Raw genomic sequence first — 14387 nt, forward strand, 5'->3', positions numbered from 1 at the left:
TACAATATGTACAGCCCAGCAGTGGAGGCCGGCTGGGAAATTCTTGTAGAGCGTTTTTGCGCGTCATCCTCCAATTGCGCGCTGCCCCCGGAGCCAGGTTGTTAACCCTCACTACCACGGTCTCATGGCGCAACGCTCAAGCCACTCGACCACCCCAGGGGGTACAAGTTGAACAACTTTTTGCACCTTATATGTTTGCGAGCTTGAAGCTGCTCATTGAGAAGAGAGTTATCATGGATTAAAGCAGCGTGTGATAAATTCTGGGGTGGAAGCTCTGTTGTGGATACTAATACATCTATTAAGAAGAATGGTAATGATGATAATGATAAACACAGTCGTTACCTGTTACAAGGCAATGCGCAAGTGGAGGAACTATCCGATAGAATATACCTCATTTAACGGTTAGGCACGAAGTTTTTTTTCGATACATTTGTTTCTCTAAACATACTAGAGCAATAACGGGCGACCGCAGGATAGATTATATATATATTGCGTGCAGCAACTGAACACTTGTCGATATGAATGCAACTTTTCTCTGTATTAGTTCAGCTTGTAGCATAAATAACAATACAAGAGGAAATTGTAAACTTAGCACAACTGAGGTTATCTCATTGGAGTATTCATCTGGGGAGGGGGGGGGGACACTCCGAATGGTAGGACTGCTATACCCTCGTTTATAGACTGCCCGGAGGCTTCGCGGTCCTGTTTCTTGTAGTTATAGGCTGTCCTGCAGCGCGGCTATTGCGTCGTACGTACGAGAAGAGCGAGCAGGGCAGAAGTTGCCGAGAAATAACGACAGATTCGTAAGGACTGAAGCATAGACAGGTGAATCTTGTTCCTGCGACGTGAGTTGCTTTCTGTGTTTTCCGTTTTTGAAGGGTATGATAGAAGCGTCGACTGGTCAGACAGGCGGTAGAAATGCTCGGTGTTTAGTTTTTGGCTGAAAATCTACTTGCAATGTGTGCAAGTAGATGTGAAGAAGGCCGAGTAGATGTGTCGACAGACGTACAGAGAAGAGAATAAGTGGTTTGAAGGTTCTGTCAACTGACTTGTTCAGCTTTGTTTAGCTGCGGCTGCATGGGTCGTTTTGTTTGTCTCCTTTGTTTAATGTGTTCCGTAAGATTACGAAAGCTGAGGATGGTTTTGTTTGCTTCTCCGTCGTGGTTCGAAGTCTGGAGCACCACTCGGAATACGGATCCTTGAGCTTGTCTGTGGGTGGCGTCGTTACCCAGGTTGCCTGTGTGCCTGGGACAAAAACAAGCTGCTGTTATGAAAAATTTATGATACAGGACGGGTAAAAAAAAAGAAAAAAAAGGAGGAAGTCCTGTACCCCACCCTATCCGACGTGTGTTGTCGTTTTTCTGTTTTCCCGACCCAACCTCTTCCCTCAAACAGAAACTTAACAACACATAATAAATACACTACAATACATAATAAATACACTACAACAACGGATCAACACTATATACAATATGTACAGCCCAGCAGTGGAGGCCGGCTGGGAAATTCTTGTAGAGCGTTTTTGCGCGTCATCCTCCAATTGCGCGCTGCCCCCGGAGCCAGGTTGTTAACCCTCACTACCACGGTCTCATGGCGCAACGCTCAAGCCACTCGACCACCCCAGGGGGTACAAGTTGAACAACTTTTTGCACCTTATATGTTTGCGAGCTTGAAGCTGCTCATTGAGAAGAGAGTTATCATGGATTAAAGCAGCGTGTGATAAATTCTGGGGTGGAAGCTCTGTTGTGGATACTAATACATCTATTAAGAAGAATGGTAATGATGATAATGATAGACACAGTCGTTACCTGTTACAAGGCAATGCGCAAGTGGAGGAACTATCCGATAGAATATACCTCATTTAACGGTTAGGCACGAAGTTTTTTTTCGATACATTTGTTTCTCTAAACATACTAGAGCAATAACGGGCGACCGCAGGATAGATTATATATATATTGCGTGCAGCAACTGAACACTTGTCGATATGAATGCAACTTTTCTCTGTATTAGTTCAGCTTGTAGCATAAATAACAATACAAGAGGAAATTGTAAACTTAGCACAACTGAGGTTATCTCATTGGAGTATTCATCTGGGGAGGGGGGGGGACACTCCGAATGGTAGGACTGCTATACCCTCGTTTATAGACTGCCCGGAGGCTTCGCGGTCCTGTTTCTTGTAGTTATAGGCTGTCCTGCAGCGCGGCTATTGCGTCGTACGTACGAGAAGAGCGAGCAGGGCAGAAGTTGCCGAGAAATAACGACAGATTCGTAAGGACTGAAGCATAGACAGGTGAATCTTGTTCCTGCGACGTGAGTTGCTTTCTGTGTTTTCCGTTTTTGAAGGGTATGAAAGAAGCGTCGACTGGTCAGACAGGCGGTAGAAATGCTCGGTGTTTAGTTTTTGGCTGAAAATCTTTTTGCAATGTGTGCAAGTAGATGTGAAGAAGGCCGAGTAGATGTGTCGACAGACGTACAGAGAAGAGAATAAGTGGTTTGAAGCTTCTGTCAACGGACTCTTTCAGCTTTGTTTAGCTGCGGCTGCATGGGTCGTTTTGTTTGTCTCCTTTGTTTAATGTGTTCCGTAAGATTACGAAAGCTGAGGATGGTTCTGTTTGCTTCTCCGTCGTGGTTCGAAGTCTGGACCACCACTCGGAATACGAATCCTTGAGCTTGTCTGTGGGTGGCGTCGTTACCCAGGTTGCCTGTGTGCCTGGGACAAAAACAAGCTGCTGTTATGAAAAATTTATGATACAGGACGGGTAAAAAAAAGAAAAAAAAGAAGGAAGTCCTGTACCCCACCCTATCCGACGTGTGTTGTCGTTTTTCTGTTTTCCCGACCCAACCTCTTCCCTCAAACAGAAACTTAACAACACATAATAAATACACTACAATACATAATAAATACACTACAACAACGGATCAACACTATATACAATATGTACAGCCCAGCAGTGGAGGCCGGCTGGGAAATTCTTGTAGAGCGTTTTTGCGCGTCATCCTCCAATTGCGCGCTGCCCCCGGAGCCAGGTTGTTAACCCTCACTACCGCGGTCTCATGGCGCAACGCTCAAGCCACTCGACCACCCCAGGGGGTACAAGTTGAACAACTTTTTGCACCTTATATGTTTGCGAGCTTGAAGCTGCTCATTGAGAAGAGAGTTATCATGGATTAAAGCAGCGTGTGATAAATTCTGGGGTGGAAGCTCTGTTGTGGATACTAATACATCTATTAAGAAGAATGGTAATGATGATAATGATAGACACAGTCGTTACCTGTTACAAGGCAATGCGCAAGTGGAGGAACTATCCGATAGAATATACCTCATTTAACGGTTAGGCACGAAGTTTTTTTTCGATACATTTGTTTCTCTAAACATACTAGAGCAATAACGGGCGACCGCAGGATAGATTATATATATATATTGCGTGCAGCAACTGAACACTTGTCGATATGAATGCAACTTTTCTCTGTATTAGTTCAGCTTGTAGCATAAATAACAATACAAGAGGAAATTGTAAACTTAGCACAACTGAGGTTATCTCATTGGAGTATTCATCTGGGGAGGGGGGGGGGACACTCCGAATGGTAGGACTGCTATACCCTCGTTTATAGACTGCCGGAGGCTTCGCGGTCCTGTTTCTTGTAGTTATAGGCTGTCCTGCAGCGCGGCTATTGCGTCGTACGTACGAGTAGAGCGAGCAGGGCAGAAGTTGCCGAGAAATAACGACAGATTCGTAAGGACTGAAGCATAGACAGGTGAATCTTGTTCCTGCGACGTGAGTTGCTTTCTGTGTTTTCCGTTTTTGAAGGGTATGAAAGAAGCGTCGACTGGTCAGACAGGCGGTAGAAATGCTCGGTGTTTAGTTTTTGGCTGAAAATCTACTTGCAATGTGTGCAAGTAGATGTGAAGAAGGCCGAGTAGATGTGTCGACAGACGTACAGAGAAGAGAATAAGTGGTTTGAAGCTTCTGTCAACTGACTTGTTCAGCTTTGTTTAGCTGCGGCTGCATGGGTCGTTTTGTTTGTCTCCTTTGTTTAATGTGTTCCGTAAGATTACGAAAGCTGAGGATGGTTCTGTTTGCTTCTCCGTCATGGTTCGAAGTCTGGACCACCACTCGGAATACGAATCCTTGAGCTTGTCTGTGGGTGGCGTCGTTACCCAGGTTGCCTGTGTGCCTGGGACAAAAACAAGCTGCTGTTATGAAAAATTTATGATACAGGACGGGTAAAAAAAAGAAAAAAAAAGAAGGAAGTCCTGTACCCCACCCTATCCGACGTGTGTTGTCGTTTTTCTGTTTTCCCGACCCAACCTCTTCCCTCAAACAGAAACTTAACAACACATAATAAATACACTACAATACATAATAAATACACTACAACAACGGATCAACACTATATACAATATGTACAGCCCAGCAGTGGAGGCCGGCTGGGAAATTCTTGTAGAGCGTTTTTGCGCGTCATCCTCCAATTGCGCGCTGCCCCCGGAGCCAGGTTGTTAACCCTCACTACCCGCGGTCTCATGGCGCATCGCTCAAGCCACTCGACCACCCCAGGGGGTACAAGTTGAACAACTTTTTGCACCTTATATGTTTGCGAGCTTGAAGCTGCTCATTGAGAAGAGAGTTATCATGGATTAAAGCAGCGTGTGATAAATTCTGGGGTGGAAGCTCTGTTGTGGATACTAATACATCTATTAAGAAGAATGGTAATGATGATAATGATAGACACAGTCGTTACCTGTTACAAGGCAATGCGCAAGTGGAGGAACTATCCGATAGAATATACCTCATTTAACGGTTAGGCACGAAGTTTTTTTTCGATACATTTGTTTCTCTAAACATACTAGAGCAATAACGGGCGACCGCAGGATAGATTATATATATATTGCGTGCAGCAACTGAACACTTGTCGATATGAATGCAACTTTTCTCTGTATTAGTTCAGCTTGTAGCATAAATAACAATACAAGAGGAAATTGTAAACTTAGCACAACTGAGGTTATCTCATTGGAGTATTCATCTGGGGAGGGGGGGGGGACACTCCGAATGGTAGGACTGCTATACCCTCGTTTATAGACTGCCCGGAGGCTTCGCGGTCCTGTTTCTTGTAGTTATAGGCTGTCCTGCAGCGCGGCTATTGCGTCGTACGTACGAGTAGAGCGAGCAGGGCAGAAGTTGCCGAGAAATAACGACAGATTCGTAAGGACTGAAGCATAGACAGGTGAATCTTGTTCCTGCGACGTGAGTTGCTTTCTGTGTTTTCCGTTTTTGAAGGGTATGAAAGAAGCGTCGACTGGTCAGACAGGCGGTAGAAATGCTCGGTGTTTAGTTTTTGGCTGAAAATCTACTTGCAATGTGTGCAAGTAGATGTGAAGAAGGCCGAGTAGATGTGTCGACAGACGTGCAGAGAAGAGAATAAGTGGTTTGAAGCTTCTGTCAACTGACTTGTTCAGCTTTGTTTAGCTGCGGCTGCATGGGTCGTTTTGTTTGTCTCCTTTGTTTAATGTGTTCCGTAAGATTACGAAAGCTGAGGATAGTTTTGTTTGCTTCTCCGTCGTGGTTAGAAGTCTGGACCACCACTCGGAATACGAATCCTTGAGCTTGTCTGTGGGTGGCGTCGTTACCCAGGTTGCCTGTGTGCCTGGGACAAAAACAAGCTGCTGTTATGAAAAATTTATGATACAGGACGGGTAAAAAAAAGAAAAAAAAAGAAGGAAGTCCTGTACCCCACCCTATCCGACGTGTGTTGTCGTTTTTCTGTTTTCCCGACCCAACCTCTTCCCTCAAACAGAAACTTAACAACACATAATAAATACACTACAATACATAATAAATACACTACAACAACGGATCAACACTATATACAATATGTACAGCCCAGCAGTGGAGGCCGGCTGGGAAATTCTTGTAGAGCGTTTTTGCGCGTCATCCTCCAATTGCGCGCTGCCCCCGGAGCCAGGTTGTTAACCCTCACTACCGCGGTCTCATGGCGCAACGCTCAAGCCACTCGACCACCCCAGGGGGTACAAGTTGAACAACTTTTTGCACCTTATATGTTTGCGAGCTTGAAGCTGCTCATTGAGAAGAGAGTTATCATGGATTAAAGCAGCGTGTGATAAATTCTGGGGTGGAAGCTCTGTTGTGGATACTAATACATCTATTAAGAAGAATGGTAATGATGATAATGATAGACACAGTGGTTACCTGTTACAAGGCAATGCGCAAGTGGAGGAACTATCCGATAGAATATACCTCATTTAACGGTTAGGCACGAAGTTTTTTTTCGATACATTTGTTTCTCTAAACATACTAGAGCAATAACGGGCGACCGCAGGATAGATTATATATATATTGCGTGCAGCAACTGAACACTTGTCGATATGAATGCAACTTTTCTCTGTATTAGTTCAGCTTGTAGCATAAATAACAATACAAGAGGAAATTGTAAACTTAGCACAACTGAGGTTATCTCATTGGAGTATTCATCTGGGGAGGGGGGGGGGACACTCCGAATGGTAGGACTGCTATACCCTCGTTTATAGACTGCCCGGAGGCTTCGCGGTCCTGTTTCTTGTAGTTATAGGCTGTCCTGCAGCGCGGCTATTGCGTCGTACGTACGAGTAGAGCGAGCAGGGCAGAAGTTGCCGAGAAATAACGACAGATTCGTAAGGACTGAAGCATAGAAAGGTGAATCTTGTTCCTGCGACGTGAGTTGCTTTCTGTGTTTTCCGTTTTTGAAGGGTATGAAAGAAGCGTCGACTGGTCAGACAGGCGGTAGAAATGCTCGGTGTTTAGTTTTTGGCTGAAAATCTACTTGCAATGTGTGCAAGTAGATGTGAAGAAGGCCGAGTAGATGTGTCGACAGACGTACAGAGAAGAGAATAAGTGGTTTGAAGCTTCTGTCAACTGACTTGTTCAGCTTTGTTTAGCTGCGGCTGCATGGGTCGTTTTGTTTGTCTCCTTTGTTTAATGTGTTCCGTAAGATTACGAAAGCTGAGGATGGTTTTGTTTGCTTCTCCGTCGTGGTTCGAAGTCTGGACCACCACTCGGAATACGAATCCTTGAGCTTGTCTGTGGGTGGCGTCGTTACCCAGGTTGCCTGTGTGCCTGGGACAAAAAGAAGCTGCTGTTATGAAAAATTTATGATACAGGACAGGTAAAAAAAAGAAAAAAAAAGAAGGAAGTCCTGTACCCCACCCTATCCGACGTGTGTTGTCGTTTTTCTGCTTTCCCGACCCAACCTCTTCCCTCAAACAGAAACTTAACAACACATAATAAATACACTACAATACATAATAAATACACTACAACAACGGATCAACACTATATACAATATGTACAGCCCAGCAGTGGAGGCCGGCTGGGAAATTCTTGTAGAGCGTTTTTGCGCGTCATCCTCCAATTGCGCGCTGCCCCCGGAGCCAGGTTGTTAACCCTCACTACCGCGGTCTCATGGCGCAACGCTCAAGCCACTCGACCACCCCAGGGGGTACAAGTTGAACAACTTTTTGCACCTTATATGTTTGCGAGCTTGAAGCTGCTCATTGAGAAGAGAGTTATCATGGATTAAAGCAGCGTGTGATAAATTCTGGGGTGGAAGCTCTGTTGTGGATACTAATACATCTATTAAGAAGAATGGTAATGATGATAATGATAGACACAGTCGTTACCTGTTACAAGGCAATGCGCAAGTGGAGGAACTATCCGATAGAATATACCTCATTTAACGGTTAGGCACGAAGTTTTTTTTCGATACATTTGTTTCTCTAAACATACTAGAGCAATAACGGGCGACCGCAGGATAGATTATATATATATTGCGTGCAGCAACTGAACACTTGTCGATATGAATGCAACTTTTCTCTGTATTAGTTCAGCTTGTAGCATAAATAACAATACAAGAGGAAATTGTAAACTTAGCACAAGTGAGGTTATCTCATTGGAGTATTCATCTGGGGAGGGGGGGGGGGAGACTCCGAATGGTAGGACTGCTATACCCTCGTTTATAGACTGCCCGGAGGCTTCGCGGTCCTGTTTCTTGTAGTTATAGGCTGTCCTGCAGCGCGGCTATTGCGTCGTACGTACGAGTAGAGCGAGCAGGGCAGAAGTTGCCGAGAAATAACGACAGATTCGTAAGGACTGAAGCATAGACAGGTGAATCTTGTTCCTGCGACGTGAGTTGCTTTCTGTGTTTTCCGTTTTTGAAGGGTATGAAAGAAGCGTCGACTGGTCAGACAGGCGGTAGAAATGCTCGGTGTTTAGTTTTTGGCTGAAAATCTACTTGCAATGTGTGCAAGTAGATGTGAAGAAGGCCGAGTAGATGTGTCGACAGACGTACAGAGAAGAGAATAAGTGGTTTGAAGCTTCTGTCAACTGACTTGTTCAGCTTTGTTTAGCTGCGGCTGCATGGGTCGTTTTGTTTGTCTCCTTTGTTTAATGTGTTCCGTAAGATTACGAAAGCTGAGGATGGTTTTGTTTGCTTCTCCGTCGTGGTTCGAAGTCTGGACCACCACTCGGAATACGAATCCTTGAGCTTGTCTGTGGGTGGCGTCGTTACCCAGGTTGCCTGTGTGCCTGGGACAAAAAAAAACAAGCTGCTGTTATGAAAAATTTATGATACAGGACGGGTAAAAAAAAGAAAAAAAAAGAAGGAAGTCCTGTACCCCACCCTATCCGACGTGTGTTGTCGTTTTTCTGTTTTCCCGACCCAACCTCTTCCCTCAAACAGAAACTTAACAACACATAATACATACACTACAATACATAATAAATACACTACAACAACGGATCAACACTATATACAATATGTACAGCCCAGCAGTGGAGGCCGGCTGGGAAATTCTTGTAGAGCGTTTTTGCGCGTCATCCTCCAATTGCGCGCTGCCCCCGGAGCCAGGTTGTTAACCCTCACTACCGCGGTCTCATGGCGCAACGCTCAAGCCACTCGACCACCCCAGGGGGTACAAGTTGAACAACTTTTTGCACCTTATATGTTTGCGAGCTTGAAGCTGCTCATTGAGAAGAGCGTTATCATGGATTAAAGCAGCGTGTGATAAATTCTGGGGTGGAAGCTCTGTTGTGGATACTAATACATCTATTAAGAAGAATGGTAATGATGATAATGATAGACACAGTCGTTACCTGTTACAAGGCAATGCGCAAGTGGAGGAACTATCCGATAGAATATACCTCATTTAACGGTTAGGCACGAAGTTTTTTTTCGATACATTTGTTTCTCTAAACATACTAGAGCAATAACGGGAGACCGCAGGATAGATTATATATATATTGCGTGCAGCAACTGAACACTTGTCGATATGAATGCAACTTTTCTCTGTATTAGTTCAGCTTGTAGCATAAATAACAATACAAGAGGAAATTGTAAACTTAGCACAACTGAGGTTATCTCATTGGAGTATTCATCTGGGGAGGGGGGGGGGGGGGACACTCCGAATGGTAGGACTGCTATACCCTCGTTTATAGACTGCCCGGAGGCTTCGCGGTCCTGTTTCTTGTAGTTATAGGCTGTCCTGCAGCGCGGCTATTGCGTCGTACGTACGAGTAGAGCGAGCAGGGCAGAAGTTGCCGAGAAATAACGACAGATTCGTAAGGACTGAAGCATAGACAGGTGAATCTTGTTCCTGCGACGTGAGTTGCTTTCTGTGTTTTCCGTTTTTGAAGGGTATGAAAGAAGCGTCGACTGGTCAGACAGGCGGTAGAAATGCTCGGTGTTTAGTTTTTGGCTGAAAATCTACTTGCAATGTGTGCAAGTAGATGTGAAGAAGGCCGAGTAGATGTGTCGACAGACGTACAGAGAAGAGAATAAGTGGTTTTAAGCTTCTGTCAACTGACTTGTTCAGCTTTGTTTAGCTGCGGCTGCATGGGTCGTTTTGTTTGTCTCCTTTGTTTAATGTGTTCCGTAAGATTACGAAAGCTGAGGATGGTTTTGTTTGCTTCTCCGTCGTGGTTCGAAGTCTGGACCACCACTCGGAATACGAATCCTTGAGCTTGTCTGTGGGTGGCGTCGTTACCCAAGTTGCCTGTGTGCCTGGGACAAAAACAAGCTGCTGTTATGAAAAATTTATGATACAGGACGGGTAAAAAAAAGAAAAAAAAAGAAGGAAGTCCTGTACCCCACCCTATCCGACGTGTGTTGTCGTTTTTTTGTTTTCCCGACCCAACCTCTTCCCTCAAACAGAAACTTAACAACACATAATACATACACTACAATACATAATAAATACACTACAACAACGGATCAACACTATATACAATATGTACAGCCCAGCAGTGGAGGCCGGCTGGGAAATTCTTGTAGAGCGTTTTTGCGCGTCATCCTCCAATTGCGCGCTGCCCCCGGAGCCAGGTTGTTAACCCTTACTACCGCGGTCTCATGGCGCAACGCTCAAGCCACTCGACCACCCCAGGGGGTACAAGTTGAACAACTTTTTGCACCTTATATGTTTGCGAGCTTGAAGCTGCTCATTGAGAAGAGAGTTATCATGGATTAAAGCAGCGTGTGATAAATTCTGGGGTGGAAGCTCTGTTGTGGATACTAATACATCTATTAAGAAGAATGGTAATGATGATAATGATAGACACAGTAGTTACCGGTTACAAGGCAATGCGCAAGTGGAGGAACTATCCGATAGAATATACCTCATTTAACGGTTAGGCACGAAGTTTTTTTTCGATACATTTGTTTCTCTAAACATACTAGAGCAATAACGGGTGACCGCAGGATAGATTATATATATATTGCGTGCAGCAACTGAACACTTGTCGATATGAATGCAACTTTTCTCTGTATTAGTTCAGCTTGTAGCATAAATAACAATACAAGAGGAAATTGTAAACTTAGCACAACTGAGGTTATCTCATTGGAGTATTCATCTGGGGAGGGGGGGGGGGGACACTCCGAATGGTAGGACTGCTATACCTTCGTTTATAGACTGCCCGGAGGCTTCGCGGTCCTGTTTCTTGTAGTTATAGGCTGTCCTGCAGCGCGGCTATTGCGTCGTACGTACGAGTAGAGCGAGCAGGGCAGAAGTTGCCGAGAAATAACGACAGATTCGTAAGGACTGAAGCATAGACAGGTGAATCTTGTTCCTGCGACGTGAGTTGCTTTTTGTGTTTTCCGTTTTTGAAGGGTATGAAAGAAGCGTCGACTGGTCAGACAGGCGGTAGAAATGCTCGGTGTTTAGTTTTTGGCTGAAAATCTACTTGCAATGTGTGCAAGTAGATGTGAAGAAGGCCGAGTAGATGTGTCGACAGACGTACAGAGAAGAGAATAAGTGGTTTTAAGCTTCTGTCAACTGACTTGTTCAGCTTTGTTTAGCTGCGGCTGCATGGGTCGTTTTGTTTGTCTCCTTTGTTTAATGTGTTCCGTAAGATTACGAAAGCTGAGGATGGTTTTGTTTGCTTCTCCGTCGTGGTTCGAAGTCTGGACCACCACTCGGAATACGAATCCTTGAGCTTGTCTGTGGGTGGCGTCGTTACCCAGGTTGCCTGTGTGCCTGGGACAAAAACAAGCTGCTGTTATGAAAAATTTATGATACAGGACGGGTAAAAAAAAGAAAAAAAAGAAGGAAGTCCTGTACCCCACCCTATCCGACGTGTGTTGTCGTTTTTCTGTTTTCCCGACCCAACCTCTTTCCTCAAACAGAAACTTAACAACACATAATAAATACACTACAATACATAATAAATACACTACAACAACGGATCAACACTATATACAATATGTACAGCCCAGCAGTGGAGGCCGGCTGGGAAATTCTTGTAGAGCGTTTTTGCGCGTCATCCTCCAATTGCGCGCTGCCCCCGGAGCCAGGTTGTTAACCCTCACTACCGCGGTCTCATGGCGCAACGCTCAAGCCACTCGACCACCCCAGGGGGTACAAGTTGAACAACTTTTTGCACCTTATATGTTTGCGAGCTTGAAGCTGCTCATTGAGAAGAGAGTTATCATGGATTAAAGCAGCGTGTGATAAATTCTGGGGTGGAAGCTCTGTTGTGGATACTAATACATCTATTAAGAAGAATGGTAATGATGATAATGATAGACACAGTCGTTACCTGTTACAAGGCAATGCGCAAGTGGAGGAACTATCCGATAGAATATACCTCATTTAACGGTTAGGCACGAAGTTTTTTTTCGATACATTTGTTTCTCTAAACATACTAGAGCAATAACGGGCGACCGCAGGATAGATTATATATATATTGCGTGCAGCAACTGAACACTTGTCGATATGAATGCAACTTTTCTCTGTATTAGTTCAGCTTGTAGCATAAATAACAATACAAGAGGAAATTGTAAACTTAGCACAACTGAGGTTATCTCATTGGAGTATTCATCTGGGGAGGGGGGGGACACTCCGAATGGTAGGACTGCTATACCCTCGTTTATAGACTGCCCGGAGGCTTCGCGGTCCTGTTTCTTGTAGTTATAGGCTGTCCTGCAGCGCGGCTATTGCGTCGTACGTACGAGTAGAGTGAGCAGGGCAGAAGTGTCCGAGAAATAACGACAGATTCGTAAGGACTGAAGCATAGACAGGTGAACCTTGTTCCTGCGACATGAGTTGCTTTCTGTGTTTTCCGTTTTTGAAGGGTATGAAAGAAGCGTCGACTGGTGAGACAGGCGGTAGAAATGCTCGGTGTTTAGTTTTTGGCTGAAAATCTACTTGCAATGTGTGCAAGTAGATGTGAAGAAGGCCGAGTAGATGTGTCGACAGACGAACAGAGAAGAGAATAAGTGGTTTGAAGCTTCTGTCAACTGACTTGTTCAGCTTTGTTTAGCTGCGGCTGCATGGGTCGTTTTGTTTGTCTCCTTTGTTTAATGTGTTCCGTAAGATTACGAAAGCTGAGGATGGTTTTGTTTGCTTCTCCGTCGTGGTTCGAAGTCTGGACCACCACTCGGAATACGAATCCTTGAGCTTGTCTGTGGGTGGCGTCGTTACCCAGGTTGCCTGTGTGCCTGGGACAAAAACAAGCTGCTGTTATGAAAAATTTATGATACAGGACGGGTAAAAAAAGAAAAAAAAGAAGGAAGTCCTGTACCCCACCCTATCCGACGTGTGTTGTCGTTTTTCTGTTTTCCCGACCCAACCTCTTCCCTCAAACAGAAACTTAACAACACATAATAAATACACTACAATACATAATAAATACACTACAACAACGGATCAACACTATATACAATATGTACAGCCCAGCAGTGGAGGCCGGCTGGGAAATTCTTGTAGAGCGTTTTTGCGCGTTATCCTCCAATTGCGCGCTGCCCCCGGAACCAGGTTGTTAACCCTCACTACCGCGGTCTCATGGCGCAACGCTCAAGCCACTCGACCACCCCAGGGGGTACAAGTTGAACAACGTTTTGCACCTTATATGTTTGCGAGCTTGAAGCTGCTCATTGAGAAGAGAGTTATCATGGATTAAAGCAGCGTGTGATAAATTCTGGGGTGGAAGCTCTGTTGTGGATACTAATACATCTATTAAGAAGAATGGTAATGATGATAAAGATAGACACAGTCGTTACCTGTTACAAGGCAATGCGCAAGTGGAGGAACTATCCGATAGAATATACCTCATTTAACGGTTAGGCACGAAGTTTTTTTTCGATACATTTGTTTCTCTAAACATACTAGAGCAATAACGGGCGACCGCAGGATAGATTTTATATATATTGCGTGCAGCAACTGAACACTTGTCGATATGAATGCAACTTTTCTCTGTATTAGTTCAGCTTGTAGCATAAATAACAATACAAGAGGAAATTGTAAACTTAGCACAACTGAGGTTATCTCATTGGAGTATTCATCTGGGGAGGGGGGGGACACTCCGAATGGTAGGACTGCTATACCCTCGTTTATAGACTGCCCGGAGGCTTCGCGGTCCTGTTTCTTGTAGTTATAGGCTGTCCTGCAGCGCGGCTATTGCGTCGTACGTACGAGTAGAGTGAGCAGGGCAGAAGTGTCCGAGAAATAACGACAGATTCGTAAGGACTGAAGCATAGACAGGTGAATCTTGTTCCTGCGACATGAGTTGCTTTCTGTGTTTTCCGTTTTTGAAGGGTATGAAAGAAGCGTCGACTGGTGAGACAGGCGGTAGAAATGCTCGGTGTTTAGTTTTTGGCTGAAAATCTACTTGCAATGTGTGCAAGTAGATGTGAAGAAGGCCGAGTAGATGTGTCGACAGACGTACAGAGAAGAGAATAAGTGGTTTGAAGCTTCTGTCAACTGACTTGTTCAGCTTTGTTTAGCTGCGGCTGCATGGGTCGTTTTGTTTGTCTCCTTTGTTTAATGTGTTCCGTAAGATTACGAAAGCTGAGGATGGTTTTGTTTGCTTCTCCGTCGTGGTTCGAAGTCTGGACCACCACTCGGA

The sequence above is a fragment of the Rhipicephalus microplus genome, chromosome 1, assembly GCF_043290135.1.
Source record: "Rhipicephalus microplus isolate Deutch F79 chromosome 1, USDA_Rmic, whole genome shotgun sequence".
NCBI classification, from domain to species: Eukaryota; Metazoa; Arthropoda; class Arachnida; order Ixodida; family Ixodidae; genus Rhipicephalus; species Rhipicephalus microplus.